The sequence below is a fragment of the Bos grunniens genome, chromosome 21, assembly GCF_055505025.1.
Source record: "Bos grunniens cultivar Pamir isolate PY7600 chromosome 21, Bosgru_T2T1.0, whole genome shotgun sequence".
In the NCBI taxonomy this organism is placed as follows: domain Eukaryota; kingdom Metazoa; phylum Chordata; class Mammalia; order Artiodactyla; family Bovidae; genus Bos; species Bos grunniens.
Window position 1 is genome coordinate 24554239 of NC_141185.1, and position 16912 is coordinate 24571150.

The window sequence follows — 16912 nt, forward strand, 5'->3', positions numbered from 1 at the left end:
ATTGGAGAAGGCAATGGAACCCCACTCCGGTACTCTTGCCTGGAAAATCCCATGGGCGGAGGAGCCTGGTAGGCTGCAGTCCATGGGGCCCCTAAGAGTCACACATGACTGAGCGACTTGACTTTCACTTTTCACTGTCATGCATTGGAGAAGGAAATGGCAATCCACTCCAGTGTTCTTGCCTGGAGAGTCCCAGGGACGGGGGAGCCTGGTGGACTGCGTCTATGGGGTCACACAGAGTCGGACACGACTGAAGCGACTTAGCAGAATGCAGTCATTCAGATCAGATCAGTCGCTCAGTCGTGTCCAACTGTTTGCGACCTCATGAATCGCAGCACGCCAGGTCTCCCTGTCCATCACCAACTCCCGGAGTTCACTCAGACTCACGTCCATCGAGTCAGTGATGCCATCCAGCCATCTCATCCTCTGTCGTCCCCTTCTCCTCCTGCCCCCAATCCCTCCCAGCATCAGAGTCTTTTCCAATGAGTCAACTCTTCACATGAGGTGGCCAAAGTACTGGAGTTTCAGCTTTAGCATCATTCCTTACAAAGAAATCCCAGGGCTGATCTCCTTCAGAATGGACTGGGTGGATCTCCTTGCAGTCCAAGTGGCTCTCAAGAGTCTTCTCCAACACCACGGTTCAAAAGCATCAATTCTTCAGCGCTCAGCCTTCTTCACAGTCCAACTCTCACATCCATACATGACCACAGGAAAAACCATAGCCTTGACTAGACGAACCTTTGTTGGCAAAGTAATGTCTCTGCTTTTCAATATGCTATCTAGGTTGGTCATAACTTTCCTTCCAAGGAGTAAGCGTCTTTTAATTTCATGGCTGCAATCACCATCTGCAGTGATTTTGGAGCCCCCAAAAATAAAGTCTGACACTGTTTCCACTGTTTCCCCATCTATTTCCCATGAAGTGGTGGGACTGGATGCCATGATCTTCGTTTTCTGAATGTTGAGCTTTAAGCCAGCTTTTTCACTCTCCACTTTCACTTTCATCAAGAGGCTTTTGAGTTCCTCTTCACTTTCTGCCATAAGGGTGGTATCATCTGCATATCTGAGGTTATTGATATTTCTCCTGGCAATCTTGATTCCAGCTTGTGTTTCTTCCAGTCCAGCGTTTCTCATAATGTACTCTGCATATAAGTTAAATAAGCAGGGTGACAATATACAGCCTTGACGAACTCCTTTTCCTATTTGGAACCAGTCTGTTGTTCCATGTCCAGTTCTAACTGTTCCTTCCTGACCTGCATACAGATTTCTCAAGAGGCAGGTCAGGTGGTCTGGTATTCCCATCTCTTGAAGAATTTTCCACAGTTTATTGTGATCCACACAGTCAAAGGCTTTGGCATAGTCAATAAAGCAGAAATAGATGCTTTTCTGGAACTCTCTTGCTTTTTTGATGATCCAGCGGATGTTGGCAGTTTGATCTCTGGTTCCTCTGCCTTTTCTAAAACCAGCTTGAACATCAGGAAGTTCATGGTTCACATATTGCTGAAGCCTGGCTTGGAGAATTTTGAGCATTACTTTACTAGCGTGTGAGATGAGTGCAGTTGTGCGGTAGTTTGAGCATGCAGTCATTAGATACATTTTAAGTCTCATTTTTCATTAATCCTTAATAAGCACTCATTTATTGAGAGCCTTCTAAAACTCATGGTCGGTCATCAGCAAAATCTGCTATATCGTTACCCTCTTCTCTGGAAAGGTCCCTTAACTTTCCTGTTCTAAAGGGAACATGGCGCTCCCCTAGGAGCCTTGTCATGGAGTAGGTATGCTTGGTGTCCTCGTTCCTTCTAGATGATCATTTCCACCTCCCCTCCCTAAAAGCCCCCAGCTTGTCATCAGGATATACCACACAGTCTCTTTACTTGTGGCTGTTCTGTACATACCTCCCAGGCTCACCCCCCCTCATTTTTTGGAGATTCTAGCTCTTGGCTCATTCTCTCCCATGGTATGCCCACCATAATCCTTAGTCATTTTAGTATTCAGTAAATAGGCCTATCACTTTCATGCATTGGAGAAGGAAATGGCAACCCACTCCAGTATTCTTGCCTGGAGAATCCCAGGGATGGGAGAGCCTGGCGGGCTGCCGTCTATGGGGTCGCACAGAGTCGGACACGACTGAAGTGACTTAGCAGCAGCAGCAGCAAATAGGCCTATACCACTCCATTTCCTACTGGGTTTGCTCTGGCTTGTGAAAGTCGCTCAGTCATATCTGACTCTTTGTGACTCCATGAACTATATAGTCCGTGGAATTCTCTAGGCCAGAATACTGGAGTGGGTAGCCTTTCCCTACTCCAGGGGATCTACCCAACCCAGGGATCAAACCCAGGTCTCCCGCATTGCAGGCAGATTCTTTACCAGCTGAGCCGCAAGGGAAGCCCACTCTGGCGTAGAGTAGACATAAAATAATTCTGGCTTTTTCTTTCTAGTTTTTCTCCTGTACCTTCTTTGGTATAACTTTTAAATCTGCCTTATTAAAATTTTAATATTGACATGATAATTTAAACACATAGAAAGGTAATTCAGAATATTATATATACAACAATAGAATACCCTCTAAGCTTTGTCAGATCTTATCATGTTATTGCATTTGTTCCACATCCCTCTTCATTCCCAATTTTCTCCTTCCCTTTCCAGAATAACCATTATTCTGACTTCAGTGTTTTGATTGCCATGCATGTGTACATTTCATTTTTTCTGTATTTAGAAATGATTATGTGTACATTTCAGTTTTTTTATATTATAGAAATGATTATTTAACATGTTTTAAACAATCATGTAGTAGTGTAATTTTAGTCACTCAGTCATGTCTGATGTTTTGTGACCCCATGAACCATAACCCCCAGGCTCCTCGGTCCATGGGATTCTCCAGGCAAGAATACTGGAGTGGGTTGCCATTTCCTTCTCCAGGGGATATTCCTGACCCAGGGTTCGAACCTGTGTCTCTTGCATTGCCAGCGGATTCTTTATCATCTGAGGCACAGGGAAGACGTAAACAATTATATCGTGCAACATTGCGCAGGCGCAGGAGGGCCTAGAGGAGCTATCCTACGTTGAAGGTCAGGAAGGGCAGTGGTGAGGAGATACCCCTCTTCCAAGTAAGGAGCAATGGCTGCGCTTTGCTGGAGCAGCCGTGAAGAGATACCCCACGCCCAAGGTAAGAGAAACCCAAGTAAGATGGTAGATGTTGCAAGAGGGCACCAGAGGGCAGGCACACTGAAACCATATTCACAGAAAACTAGTCAATCTAATCACACTAGGACCACAGCCTTGTCTAACTCAATGAAACTAAGCCATGCCCGTGGGGCAACCCAAGACGGGCGGGTCATGGTGGAGAGATTTGACAGAATATGGTCCACTGGAGAAGGGAATGGCAAACTACTTCAGTATTCTTGCCTTGAGAATCCCATGAACAGTATGAAAAGGCAAAATGATAGGATACTGAAAGAGAAACTCCCCAGGTCAGTAGGTGCCCAATATTCTACTGGAGATCAGTGGAGAAATAACTCCAGGAAGAATGAGGGATGGAGCCAAAGCAAAAACAATACCCACCTGTGGATGTGACTGGTGATAGAAGCAAGGTCCGATGCCGTAAAGAGCAATATTGCATAGGAACCTGGAATGTCAGGTCCATGAATCAAGGCAAATTGGAAGTGGTCAAACAAGAGATGGCAAGAGTGAATGTCGACATTCTAGGAATCAGCGAACTGAAATGGACTGCAATGGGTGAATTTAACTCAGATGACCATTATATCTACTACTGCGGGCAGGAATCCCTCAGAAGAAATGGAGTGGCCATCATGGTCAACAAAAGAGTCCGAAATGCAGTACTTGGATGCAGTCTCAAAAACGACAGGATGATCTCTGTTCATTTCCAAGGCAAACCATTCAGTATCACAATAATCCAAGTCTATGCCCCAACCAGTAATGCTGAAGAAGCTGAAGTTGAACGGTTCTATGAAGACCTATAAGACCTTTTAGAACTAACACCCAAAAACCTACAAGACCTTTTAGAACTAACACCCAAAAAAAGATGTCCTTTGCATCTGGAATGCAAAAGTAGGAAGTCAAGAAACACCTAGAGTAACAGGCAAATTTGGCCTTGGAATACAGAATGAAGCAGGGCAAAGACTGATAGAGTTTTGCCAAGAAAATGCACTGGTCATAACAAACACCCTCTTCCAACAACACAAGAGAAGACTCTATACATGGACATCACCAGATGGTCAACAGCAAAATCAGATTGATTATATTCTTTGCAGCCAAAGATGGAGAAGCTCTATACAGTCAGCAAAAACAAGACCAGGAGCTGACTGTGGCTCAGACCATGAACTCCTTATTGCCAAATTCAGACTTAAATTGAAGAAAGTAGGGAAAACCACTAGACCATTCAAGTATGACCTAAATCAAATCCCTTATGATTATACAGTGGAAATGACAAATAGATTCAAGGGCCTAGATCTGATAGATAGAGTGCCTGATGAACAATGGAATGAGGTTCATGACATTGTACAGGAGACAGGGATCAAGACCATTCCCAGAGAAAAGATATGCAAAAAAGCAAAATGGCTGTCTGGGGAGGCCTTACAAATAGCTGTGAAAAGAAGAGAAACGAAAAGCAAAGGAGAAAAGGAAAGATATAAACATCTGAATGCAGAGTTCCAAAGAATAGCAAGAAGAGATAAGAAAGCCTTCTTCAGTGATCAATGCAAAGAAATAGAGGAAAACAACAGAATGGGAAAAACTAGGGTTCTCTTCAAGAAAATTAGAGATACCAAGGGAACATTTCATGCAAAGATGACCTCGATAAAGGACAGAAATGGTATGGACCTAACAGAAGCAGAAGATTTTAAGAAGAGATGGCAAGAATACACAGAAGAACTGTACAAAAAAGATCTTCATGACCCAGATAATCACAATGGTGTGATCACTGACCTAGAGCCAGACATCCTGGAATGTGAAGTCAAGTGGGCCTTAGAAAGCATCACTACGAACAAAGCTAGTGGAGGTGATGGAATTCCAGTTGAGCTATTCCAAATCCTGAAAGATGATGCTGTGAAAGTGCTACACTCAATATGCCAGCAAATTTGGAAAACTCAGCAGTGGCCACAGGACTGGAAAAGGTCAGTTTTCATTCCAATCCCAAAAAAAGGCAATGCCAAAGAATGCTCCAACTACCGCACCATTGCACTCATCTCACACGCTAGTAAAGTAATGCTCAAAATTCTCCAAGCCAGGCTTCAGCAATATGTGAAATGTGAACTTCCTGATGTTCAAGCTGGTTTTAGAAAAGGCAGAGGAACCAGAGATCAAACTGCCAACATCTGCTGGCTCATCGAAAAAGCAAGAGAGTTCCAGAAAAACATCTATTTCTGCTTTATTGACTATGCCAAAGCCTTTGACTGTGTGGATCACAATAAACTGTGGAAAATTCTGAAAGAGATGGGAATGCCAGAACACCTGATCTGCCTCTTGAGAAATTTGTATGCAGGTCAGGAAGCAACACTTAGAACTGGACATGGAACAACAGACTGGTTCCAAATAGGAAAAGGAGTTCGTCAAGGCTGTATATTGTCACCCTGTTTATTTAACTTCTATGCAGAGTACATCATGAGAAACGCTGGACTGGAAGAAACACAAGCTGGAATCAAGATTGCCAGGAGAAATATCAATAACCTCAGATATGCAGATGACACCACACTTATGGCAGAATGTGAAGAGGAACTCAAAAGCCTCTTGATGAAAGTGAAAGTGGAGAGTGAAAAAGTTGGCTTAAAGCTCAACATTCAGAAAATGAAGATCAAGGCATCCGGTCCCACCACTTCATGGGAAATAGATGGGGAAACAGTGGAAACAGTGTCAGACTTTATTTTTGGGGGCTCCAAAATCACTGCAGATGGTGATTGCAGCCATGAAATTAAAAGACGCTTACTCCTTGGAAGGAAAGTTATGACCAACCTAGATAGCATATTGAAAAGCAGAGACATTACTTTGCCAATAAAGGTCCGTCTAGTCAAGGCTATGGTTTTTCCTGTGGTCATGTATGGATGTGAGAGTTGGACTATGAAGAAGGCTGAGCGCCAAAGAATTGATGCTTTTGAACTGTGGTGTTGGAGAAGACTTTTTTGTGAGTCCCTTGGACTGCAAGGAGATCCACCCAGTCCATTCTGAAGGAGATCAGCCCTGGGATTTCTTTGGAAGGAATGATGCTAAAGCTGAAACTCCAGTACTTTGGCCACCTCATGCGAAGAGTTGACTCATTGGAAAAGACTCTGATGCTGGGAGGGATTGGGGGCAGGAGGAGAAGGGGACGACAGAGGATGAGATGGCTGGATGGCATCACTGACTCAATGGACGTGAGTCTGAGTGAACTCTGGGAGTTGGTGATGGACAGGGAGGCCTGGCGTGCTGCGATTCATGGGGTCGCAAAGAGTCGGACACGACTGAGCGACTGATCTGATCTGATCTGACATGTAATACTACAACTTCCTTTATCCTCAACAATGTTTTTGAGATGTATCTATTATGATACAGGTAGCTCTAATCCAGGTAACTTTGATGTGTTACGGTAGTCTCTTGAGTACACATATTCCATTGAATAAATATTAAAAGTTTCACTCACACACAAAAAAGTTTCACTCACCTGTTAATGGACAGGTAGGTTGCTTCCCATTTTTTCATTACTAAAAATGGTTGCCTCTGTGAATATTCCTGTATTTATCTTTTGGGGCCTGTGTGTGAGGTTTTCTCTAGGTCAATGTCTCCAAAGTACAGTGTGTGTATTCAGCGAGTATAGCCTAGGGGATAGGAAGAAAGATTAAAACTTCTGTGTATAAAATTTTCAATTTCATTTTTATTTGGAATAAAGTAGATATAGGGCGGAAACAGTGCCAGACTTTATTTTGGGGGGCTCCAAAATCACTGCAGATGGTGATTGCAGCCATGAAATTAAAAGACGCTTATTCCTTGGAAGGAAACTTATGACCAACCTAGATAGCATATTGAAAAGCAGAGACATTACTTTGCCAACAAAGGTCCATCTAGTCAAGGCTATGGTTTTTCCTGTGGTCATGTATGGATGTGAAAGTTGGACTGTGAAGAAAGCTAAGCGCCAAAGAATTGATGCTTTTGAACTGTGGTGTTGGAGAAGACTCTTGAGAGTCCCTTTGGCTGCAAGGAGATCCAAGCAGTCCATTCTAAAGATCAGTCCTGGGTGTTCTTTGGAAGGACTGACGCTAAAGCTGAAACTCCAGTACTTTGGCCACCTCATGTGAAGAGTTGACTCATTGGAAAAGATTCTGATTCTGGGAGGGATTGGGGGCAGGAGAAGGGGACGACAGAGGATGAGATGGCTGGATGGCATCACCGACTCGATGAACATGAGTTTGAGTGAACTCCTGGGAATTGATGATGGACAGGGAGGCCTGGCGTGCTGTAGTTCATGCGGTCGCAAAGAATCGGACACGACTGAGCGACTGAACTGAACTGAGGGAGGAAGCTACAAGCCCATTTTTTTTAACTCTGATTTATCCTCATTAGGGTTTCCCTGGTGCGTCAGGGGTGAAGAATACACCTGCCAATGCAAGAGATGCAGATTTGATCCCTGTGTCACAAAGATCCGCTGGAGAAGGAAATGGCAACCTGCTCCAGTATTCTTGCCTGAAAAATTCCATAGACAGAGGAGTCTGATGGGCTAAAGTACACAAGGTTGCAAAGAGTCAGACGCAACTGAGCAGCACACACAAAGTTAATTCCAAACACTACCACATGGTGGAGCTGAGACATCAACTGTATATCCACAAACCTTGTCACAACTGAGGGACCCAGGCCAGATGCCAGTAGCTAGAAAAACAAAGGCAGGAGGCAGTAACTAATGGTTAATACTCAAATCAGGGGAAACATTTTAATCATTCAAACTAAATCTAGGTCTTCAGAGATCTACATTGACAAGTAAATAAGACCAATTTATTATCAATTATATGAGACCGTGATAAAGAACCTGCCTGCCAATACAGGAGACATAAGAGATGCAGGTTCAATCCTTGGGTCAGGAAGATCCTGGAGGATGGTATGGCAACCCATTCCAGTATTCTTACCTGGAGAATCCCACGGACAGAGGAGCCTGGCGAGCTACAGTGCATAGGGTTACAAAGATCAGACACAAATAAAGCACATTAGCATGCACTATGATTTCAGTTGCTTAAGAAAGAAACTTTTTTTAAATGTTAATCATTTTATTGTTATAATAAGACAGATGACAGTTTTTCATATCACCATTGCACTCATGCTAGGGATAACAATGCTTCCTCTGCTAATAATGCTACTTGATCTTTTTAAAACATGTTATTTACTAAGTTTGGACTATCTGGGCATGCTTAATGAAATAAAAAATTATAAAACATTCCAAATTGTTATTTTACTTAAGCAAAATACCTAATTTTATTCAATTTACACACAACTTTTCACTTAGAAAGAATGAAACTATTTCACTTCTGACATTTAACAATATAAGTTAAGTATAAGATGATTAACAATTATTTTTAATAAAAAGCCATTCCCTTCTCCAGGGGATCTTCCCAACCCAGGGACTGAACCCAGGTCTCCAGCATTGCAGACAGATTCTTTACCATCTGAGCCACCAGGGAAGTCCAAGAATCCCTTCTCCAGGGGATCTTCGCAACCCAGGAATCAAACCAGGGTCTCCTGCATTGCAGGCAGCTTCTTTACCAGTTGAGAAACCAGGGAAGCCTAATATAAAATTATTATAATTATTATTAATATAAGAATAGATTCTGGAAAAAAAAGAATAGATTCTGTCATCAATATGATGGCCTTGGCATCTTACATATTATGTTTGCACTTAAATTAAATCCTATTTACCAAGCCAAGATAATGAACATGCATGCATGCTAAGTCGCTTCAGTTGTGTCCAACTCCCTGTGAACCAATGGTCTTATAGCTGGAGGACTCCTCTATCATAGGGTTCTCCAGGTAAGAATATAGGAGTGGGTTGCCATGCCCTTCTCCTGGGAAGAATGAAACTATTTAAAAGTGCTTGAAATAGCCTGTTGACAGTATAGGGCCCATCCCTGTATTAACTGTCTATTTGCAGAAATTAGTTCTTGGATTAGTTCAACTATAAACCTGATAATATTCTATTAGCATATTTATGTTTTTATTATTCCACTATCTCATAGCTCATATTATGTTCTTTTCTGTTGTCAATAACTGATTTTTTTAAAGTAGATAAAATTTTCTTTTCTCTTTGAAGATTTTTCTCAATGACAAATATTTTACATAGTTTTATTTTTAATCTGTATTTTTCCTCTTCAGATAATTTTTCTGTATAGTTACAGTGGGAATCTTCTAGCCTGCTCAATATCTATCCCCTTTTTGAAGCAATAGCTCCTTGATTTTCCCTTCAGTAACTCCCTCTGCTTTATTCTTCCCATGTGGTTCAAGTGGCCAATCAGAATATTATATTCTCTTGGTCCAGGGATGGACACGTGGACTAACCTAGGCCATGATGGACATTGACAGAATTTTTATTGGAGCTATTGAGGAGTTTTCGTCTTTAGAAGTTAAAAGTTCCAAAAAAAAAAAAAAAAAAGAAGTTAAAAGTTCCATGAAGCCTATGAACCTAGCTTTGCTAGGGCCATTTCTCCTCTACATGCAACTTGGAGAAGCAGGGAGGCAGGCATGGGAAGCAACAAAAGAGCAGAGAGAAAAAGCAAAGATTCCTGATAACTTTAAACACCTGGATCCACATGTGCTCAGTGTTAAGCCTTAGACTTTCAGTTACATGAACTAATGAGCTACTCTTCTTATTGTAGTGGTTTTTCTGGTTATTCTTTCAGCTGAAAGAGTTCTGAGTACAACAGACAGCTAATTATTTTTTCTTTAAAATGTGTTTTGAAAAGCAAGTAAAATATTTTAAAATCTCCTATCATACTTTCTTCTCTGTTTTTACCAAAAGTTCCCTCTCATGTTCACTTATATATTAGCTATTTATTGTGTATTGTGTGTCGCTAGTGCAGTGGCTTCAGGAGATTCATTGATGAACACAACAGACACAGCGTCTGCTTGCACAGAGCTCAGAGAAAAGTAAAGCGGTAAATATTAAACAGCTAACTCTGCAAATTAAGGGATGTTCTCTACTGGTGTTACAAGAGTATAACACAGAGACCTGTGGAAGTGGGCATCAGGTAAGACCTCTCTAAAGTAGTAATCTTTCAGCTAATATCTGACAGTTTGGCATTAGGCCAGCTTGGATGGAAAGGAGGAATATCGTAAGCGGAAAGAACAGGATATGTAAAGGTCCTGATGTAGAAAAGAGCTTTCTCACCTTCATGTTTGAGGAATTAAGAGATCACTATGGACAGTCACTATTTAAGGGTAAAAGGGGCACAAGGTGAGGTAAGTTAGAGAAAGGCCACATCTCTCAGGGCCTAGTAGATTATAAGGATATTTGATTTTTTTCTAAATCCTAAATGCAGTGGGTTGCCATTAGGAAGTTTGTATGCAGGGATGCCATTAGATTAGTGGTAAGATTATACTATCTTAAAATCAGATCTTTAAAAAAAAAAAAAGATCACTGGTTGCTTAGTAGAAAATAAATTGAGTAATAAAGGAAGAAATGAATCAGATATTGAGGTAAGATAATGGTGGCTTGGACAGGAGTAGAGGCTGTATGACAAAAAGAAATGGACAAATTTGAGATAATGGGAGATAAAAATCAACAAAACTTACTAATGGATTAAATATGGGGCATGAGAGAAAGGATATACAATACAGTTTACTTATCTATCTTCTCTTTGAATTAATTTCCTGATGCTACTAAATAATGTTAGCAGCCTTTGCATCAACACATCTCATTAAAAATATATTTCGCTTAAGAACTTCTATATTCATTGTGATACTATTTTCAGCACTTTCTGACCTTAACCAATCATAAAGTTTCTTCCAATGCTTTTTTTTCTTCCATTTTTACTGAGATATCCTTGTTCAGTTCAGTTCAATCGCTCAGTCGTGTCCGACTCTTTGCAACCCCATGGACTGCAGCACACCAGGCCTCTCTGTGCATCACCAACTCCTGGAGCCTACTCAAACTCCTGTCCATCGAGTTAGTGATGCCATCCAACCATCTCATCCTCTGTTGTCTGCTTCTCCTCCTGCCTTCAATCTTTCCCAGCATCAGGGTCTTTTCCAAGGAGTCAGTTCTTCGCATCAGGTGGCCAAAGTATTAGAGTTTCAGCTTCAGCAGCAGTCCAAATGAATATTCAGGACTGATTTCCTTTAGGATTTGACTGGTTTGATCTCCTGGCAGTCCAAGGGATATCCTTGACAGCACTGCAAAAGTTTAAGGCATGCAATATAAAGATTTTATTTACATACATTAAGAAGTGATTATCACAAGTTGAGGGTAGACCCATCATCTCATATAGTTACAAAAATTTTAAAAATAGAGAAACAAATTTCTTGTGATGAGAACTCAGGATTTACACTCTTATTAACTTTCATACATAAAATACATCAGTTAATTATATTTACCATGTTGTGTATTACATTCCTAATTCTCCTACTCCTTCTTGACTTGTACATAAATGCTACCTGTTTTCCCAAAAAATTAAATCATAATTTATAAAATTCCAACAGAAAGAAATTACAAAATTTATTGACATTGGAAGTGAAGGTACAAAAGCAGTGATAAGTAAAATGGTTGGCACATTAGCATGAAGGCATTGGTACCAAACGATACCAACATTCATTGTATTCTTCATCACCAAGTTCACTTATGAACATCCTAGATGAATCAGGAGAGATTATTCTTTATGTGATCCCAAGCATTGAGTGGGCTTCCCTGGTAGCTCAGTGATATAGAATCCTCCTATCAATGCAGGAGGCATGGGTCAAGATCTCTGAGTCAGGAAGACCTCCTGGAGAAGGAAGTGGCAACTCACTCCAGTATTCTTGCCTGGAAAATCCCATGGACAGAGGAGCCTGGTGGGCTACAGTCCATAGGGTTGCAAAAGAGTTGGACACAACTTAGCACCTAATCAAAGCACTGAGTACATCATTTTTAATATTTTCTGTGGCAAATCCTACATACTAAACTACAATGATGGTCTTCAGGAAAAATACTTGCACAGTTGAGTTGTAAGCTAACCTAGCAACTTGATTCAAGGAATGACATTTTTATTTGAAAGAACTGACAAACTATAGTTTTTCAGGCTTGGATATTTGGCAAATATTTTCACAATATATCAAATAAACAAAGTGGGCCTGTCACTTTTAGTAAAACAATTGACAGTATTTGTTACTAAAGGTTAAATTCAAGCTTCCAAATGATAATTAGGAATTCGGAAAACTTTTATTCACCATGGTGAGCATGACAACTTTCTAATACTTAAAAGATTTTCTGATGCATTTGATTTTTTAAATATTTATATTGTTTAATGAAATGTATTAACATTTGGAATATCTGTATATCTCAGTGAACAATTATTTTCCAAATGGAAAGTGTATAATGCTACAAAATTATGCATGAATAAAAGTTCCATTTAAAGTGCAAGATTTTAATGTAAGGAATACAAAAAGTTTATTGATATGCTTTCATAAATCCATGCTACAACTAATATTTAAGAAACTACCCTTCATTGAGTTTAGTTTTAGTAGAGTGGCCACAATTATCTGAAAAAATTTATTAAAATATTCCCCCTTTCCAATTATATATTTGTTCTCACAAAACATGTCTTTTAAAAAAAGATATTTTATTTTTTCATAAATATGTCAGTTCAAAATACATTTTTCAAAAAATTATGAATGTTATCTTATAATGGCATGTCATTGTTATTTATGCATATTAAAATAGCTTCACAATTTCTCAGGTTTAATGATTTTATTTCTTTTTAATTTTATTTTTAAACTTTACATAATTGTATTAGTTTTGCCAAATATCAAAATGAATCCACCACAGGTATACATGTGTTCCCCATCCTGAACCCTCCTCTCTCCTCCCTCCCCATACCATCCCTCTGGGTCGTCCCAGTGCACTAGCCCCAAGCATCCAGTATCATGCATCGAACCTGGACTGGCATCTCGTTTCATACATGATATAGAGACTTTATTTTTAGAAGTTTCAAATTTATACAAAAAATTGAACTAATAAACGGAGAGTTTCCATTTGCCCTGCATCCAGTTTTCTTTTCTTACAAATGATATGGTACATTTGTTACAATTAATGAACCAACAATGATACATCATTAACTAAAGTACATAGTTTATCAGGTTTCCTTGGTTTTTACCTAATGTCCTTTTTGTATCCCAGAATCTCATCAGAATTCCTTATTACCTTTAGTTTTCATTTCTCCTTAGGCTCCTCTTGACTATGATAGTTTCTCAGACTTTCCTTGGTTTTGACCTTAACAGTTTTGAGGAGCACTGGTCAACTGGGATTTGCCTAATGCTTTTCTCATGATTAGACTGAGGTTATAGGTTTTCAATAGGAACCATGGAAGCGCCATTTTCATTATATTATACCAAGGGTACATACTGTTAATGTGATACCTCACTGCTGATTTTAACCTTGATCACCTGGCTGAGTGTGTGTCATTTCTCCACTGTAAGGTTACTCCCTCTGCCTCTTCTGTACTGCACTCTTTGGAAGAAACTCTTAATGTGCAGACCACACTTAAGAACTAGGGAGTTACTCTCCATCTCCTTGAGTATCTATATAAATTCTTTGAAAATCTCCTTGAATGGGAGATTTGTCTCTTCTCCCCCATTTACCTTTTATTCAATTATTATTTATATCTATATGGACTCATGGATGTTTATATTTGTGGTTGTAATCTAAGATTACCTTATTTATTTTGTTGTTCACATTATCTTAACTTTTGCTATTGAGTGCTCTTTCAGTTGATACATTCCTGTCATTTTTGTGTGTGTGTGATGGATTTCCTTATTTCTGGCACTACAAAATGCTCCAGGCTCATCTTGTATATGAAACCTAGAATCAGCTTCAGTCCTAGAACCAGATATTATTCCAAAGAGCTTTGTTGTTGTTGTTTTTTAATTGGAAAATGGTATTAAAGCCAACTCTGGCTATAGGTGTGCTTGCTGCTACTAGGGTGTCATTGCTTCTAAGTCCTCTCAGCTGACAGAGCAAGGAAATACACATGTGTTTACTAATCCATCCACATATACCTATCTGTAAATATTTCTACATGTAACTGCCTGCATCTATATTAAGATAAACAAGTTCCTGGTGATCTCTTCAACTCAAATCCACTACCAAACGGATTATTCTACCCACCTCCCTGTGCTTATCTGAAAAACTCTCACTCTAACAGGAAGAAACTTGAGTCCTGCCATCTGCTATCCACTTATGTAGTTATTTAATTTCAGTATACATGTATACCAGTATCAGAATTAAGCCATACCCTCATGAAAAAGACTTAATCAACTAGAGTACAGTGTTCACGTACATTTTCTTTAGTCTTTAGTCTTAGAGATTTCTTTCATTTTCAAACGAGTATGTTTTCCCTACCTTCTTCAGTGAAGCTGGCTCATACATATAATAGTGTTAAATTATTTTGTCACATTCTGTGTTCCAACTTGGGATCCTATAGCTTTCTAAATGATTTCTTTTAATTTGCATGTATTAAGGTTCACTAGCTATTCTGTTGCCTGGAGAATCCCATGGATGGAGGACCCTGGTGGGCTGTAGTCCATGGGAGTCTCAAAGAGTTGGACACGACTGAGTGACTTCACTTTCACTTTTCACTTTCATGCATTGGAGAAGGAAATGGCAACCTACTCCAGTGTTTTTGTCTGGAGAATCCCAGGGATGGCGGAGCCTGGTGGGCTACCGTCTATGGGGTCGCACAGAGCTGGACACGACTAAAGCGACTTAGCAGCAGCAGCAGATATTCTGTAAGTTTCTATGAATATTGATAAGTGCATAGAGTCAAGTATCCACAATTAAAATGTCATATAGGATAATTTTACCCCCTAAAAAATTGCCTGTCCTTTACCTATTCTACCCTCTCTCCCTCCTCTCCAAGCTCCTAACAACCATTAATTTTTACTGTTGCTATCATATTCTTTTCCAGAATGTTATATAATTAAAATCATAAAGTATGTGGCCTTTTCAGACTTATTCTTTTACTTAGTAATACGCAATTAAGATTCACTCCTATGTTTTCTTGGCTTGCTTTTTGTTCCCACTGATGAATAGTATCCCATTGTATGGATGTAACACAGTGTTTTATTCACTCACCTATTGAGAACATCTTGGTTCTTCCAAATTGTGGAGTTATGAATAAAGATAATACAAATATTTGTGTGTAGATTTTGGTGAAGCCATATTTTCAAATCAGTCATATTTTCAATTTCAAATACCTTGGAGTGTAACCGCTGGGTCATATTGTAAGAATATGCTTAACTTTATAAGAAACTGCCAAACTGCCTTTCAAAGCAGGCTGTACCATTTTACAGTCCCATTAGCAATGCATACTTTCCCACCAGCAGTTAGTGCATCATTGTTATGAATTTTAGTCATTCTAATATGTGTGCAGTAGTATCTTACTGTTGTTTGAATCTGTAATTCTCTAATGGTCAATGATATTGAGCATCTTTTCATTTCCTTCTTTGCCATTTGTATATCTTCTTTGGCAAGGTGTCTATTCAGTCTTTTCACCATTTTTTTAATTGGGTCACTTGTTTTCCTGAGAGTTCTTTGTGTATTTTAAACAAGTCCTTTATCACATATGTATTTTGCAAAGATTTTCTGCCAGGTGGTGAGTTATCCTGTGATTCTTTTAACCATGTCTTTCCTACAGCAGAAACTTTAATAAAATCTGACATCATTTTTTTTTTCTGTCATGGATGATGCTGTTGGTGCTGTATCTAAAAACTCACTGCCAAATGAAAGCTCATCTAGGTGTTCTCCCCTTTTCTTTTAGTAGTTTTATAGTTTTGTACATTACCTTCAGGAATGCTCCATTTTGAGTTAACTTTTGTGAAAGTTGAAAGGTCTATATCTAGGCCCTTTTTTTTTTGTATGTGAATGTCACTTGTTTCAGCACATTTATTGAAAAGATTATCTTTTCTCCATTGAATTGCCTTTGCTCTTTTGTCAAGTATCAGCTGACTATATTTGCATGACTCTATTTCTGTTCCACTGATGGTTGTGTCTATTCTTTCACAAATACCACACTGTTGTCTTGATTATTACAGTTGTTAAGTGAGTTTTCAAATAAGGAGGTAGCGACTTTGTTCGTCTTCAGTGTTGGTTGGCTAATTCTGGATCTTCTGCCTTTCCACATAAACTTTAGAATCAGTGTGTTGTTATCTATAAAACAGCTTCCTGGGGTTTTGATTGGTATTGTGTTCAGATAAGGTTGGGAAGAACTGACATCTTTAAAAAACTGAATGCTCCATTCCATGAACATGAAATATTTCTCCAGTTATTTTTGGTTGCACTGGGTCTTTATTGCAGCACGTGGGCTTTTCTCAAGTTGCAGTGAGCGGTCACAGCTCTTCATTATGGTGTTCAGGCTTCTCATTGTGGTGTGTGTGTGTGTGTGTGTGTGTGTGTGTGCGTGCGTGCGTGCGTGCTAAGTCGCTTCAGTCGTGTCTGACTCTTTGAGATCCTATGGACTGTACCCCACCAGGCTCCTCTGTCCGTGGGATTTTCCAGGCAAGAATACTGGGGGAGGTTGCCATGCTCTCCTCCAAGGGATCTTCCCTGCCCAGGAACAAACCTGCATCTCCTGTGACTCCTGCATTGCAGGCGGATTCTTTACCCCAGAAGCACCAGGGAAGCTCTCTCATTGTGGTAGCTTCTCCTATTGCAGAGTCCAGGCTCTAGGGTGTGTAGGCTACAATAGTTGTGGCTCTAGAG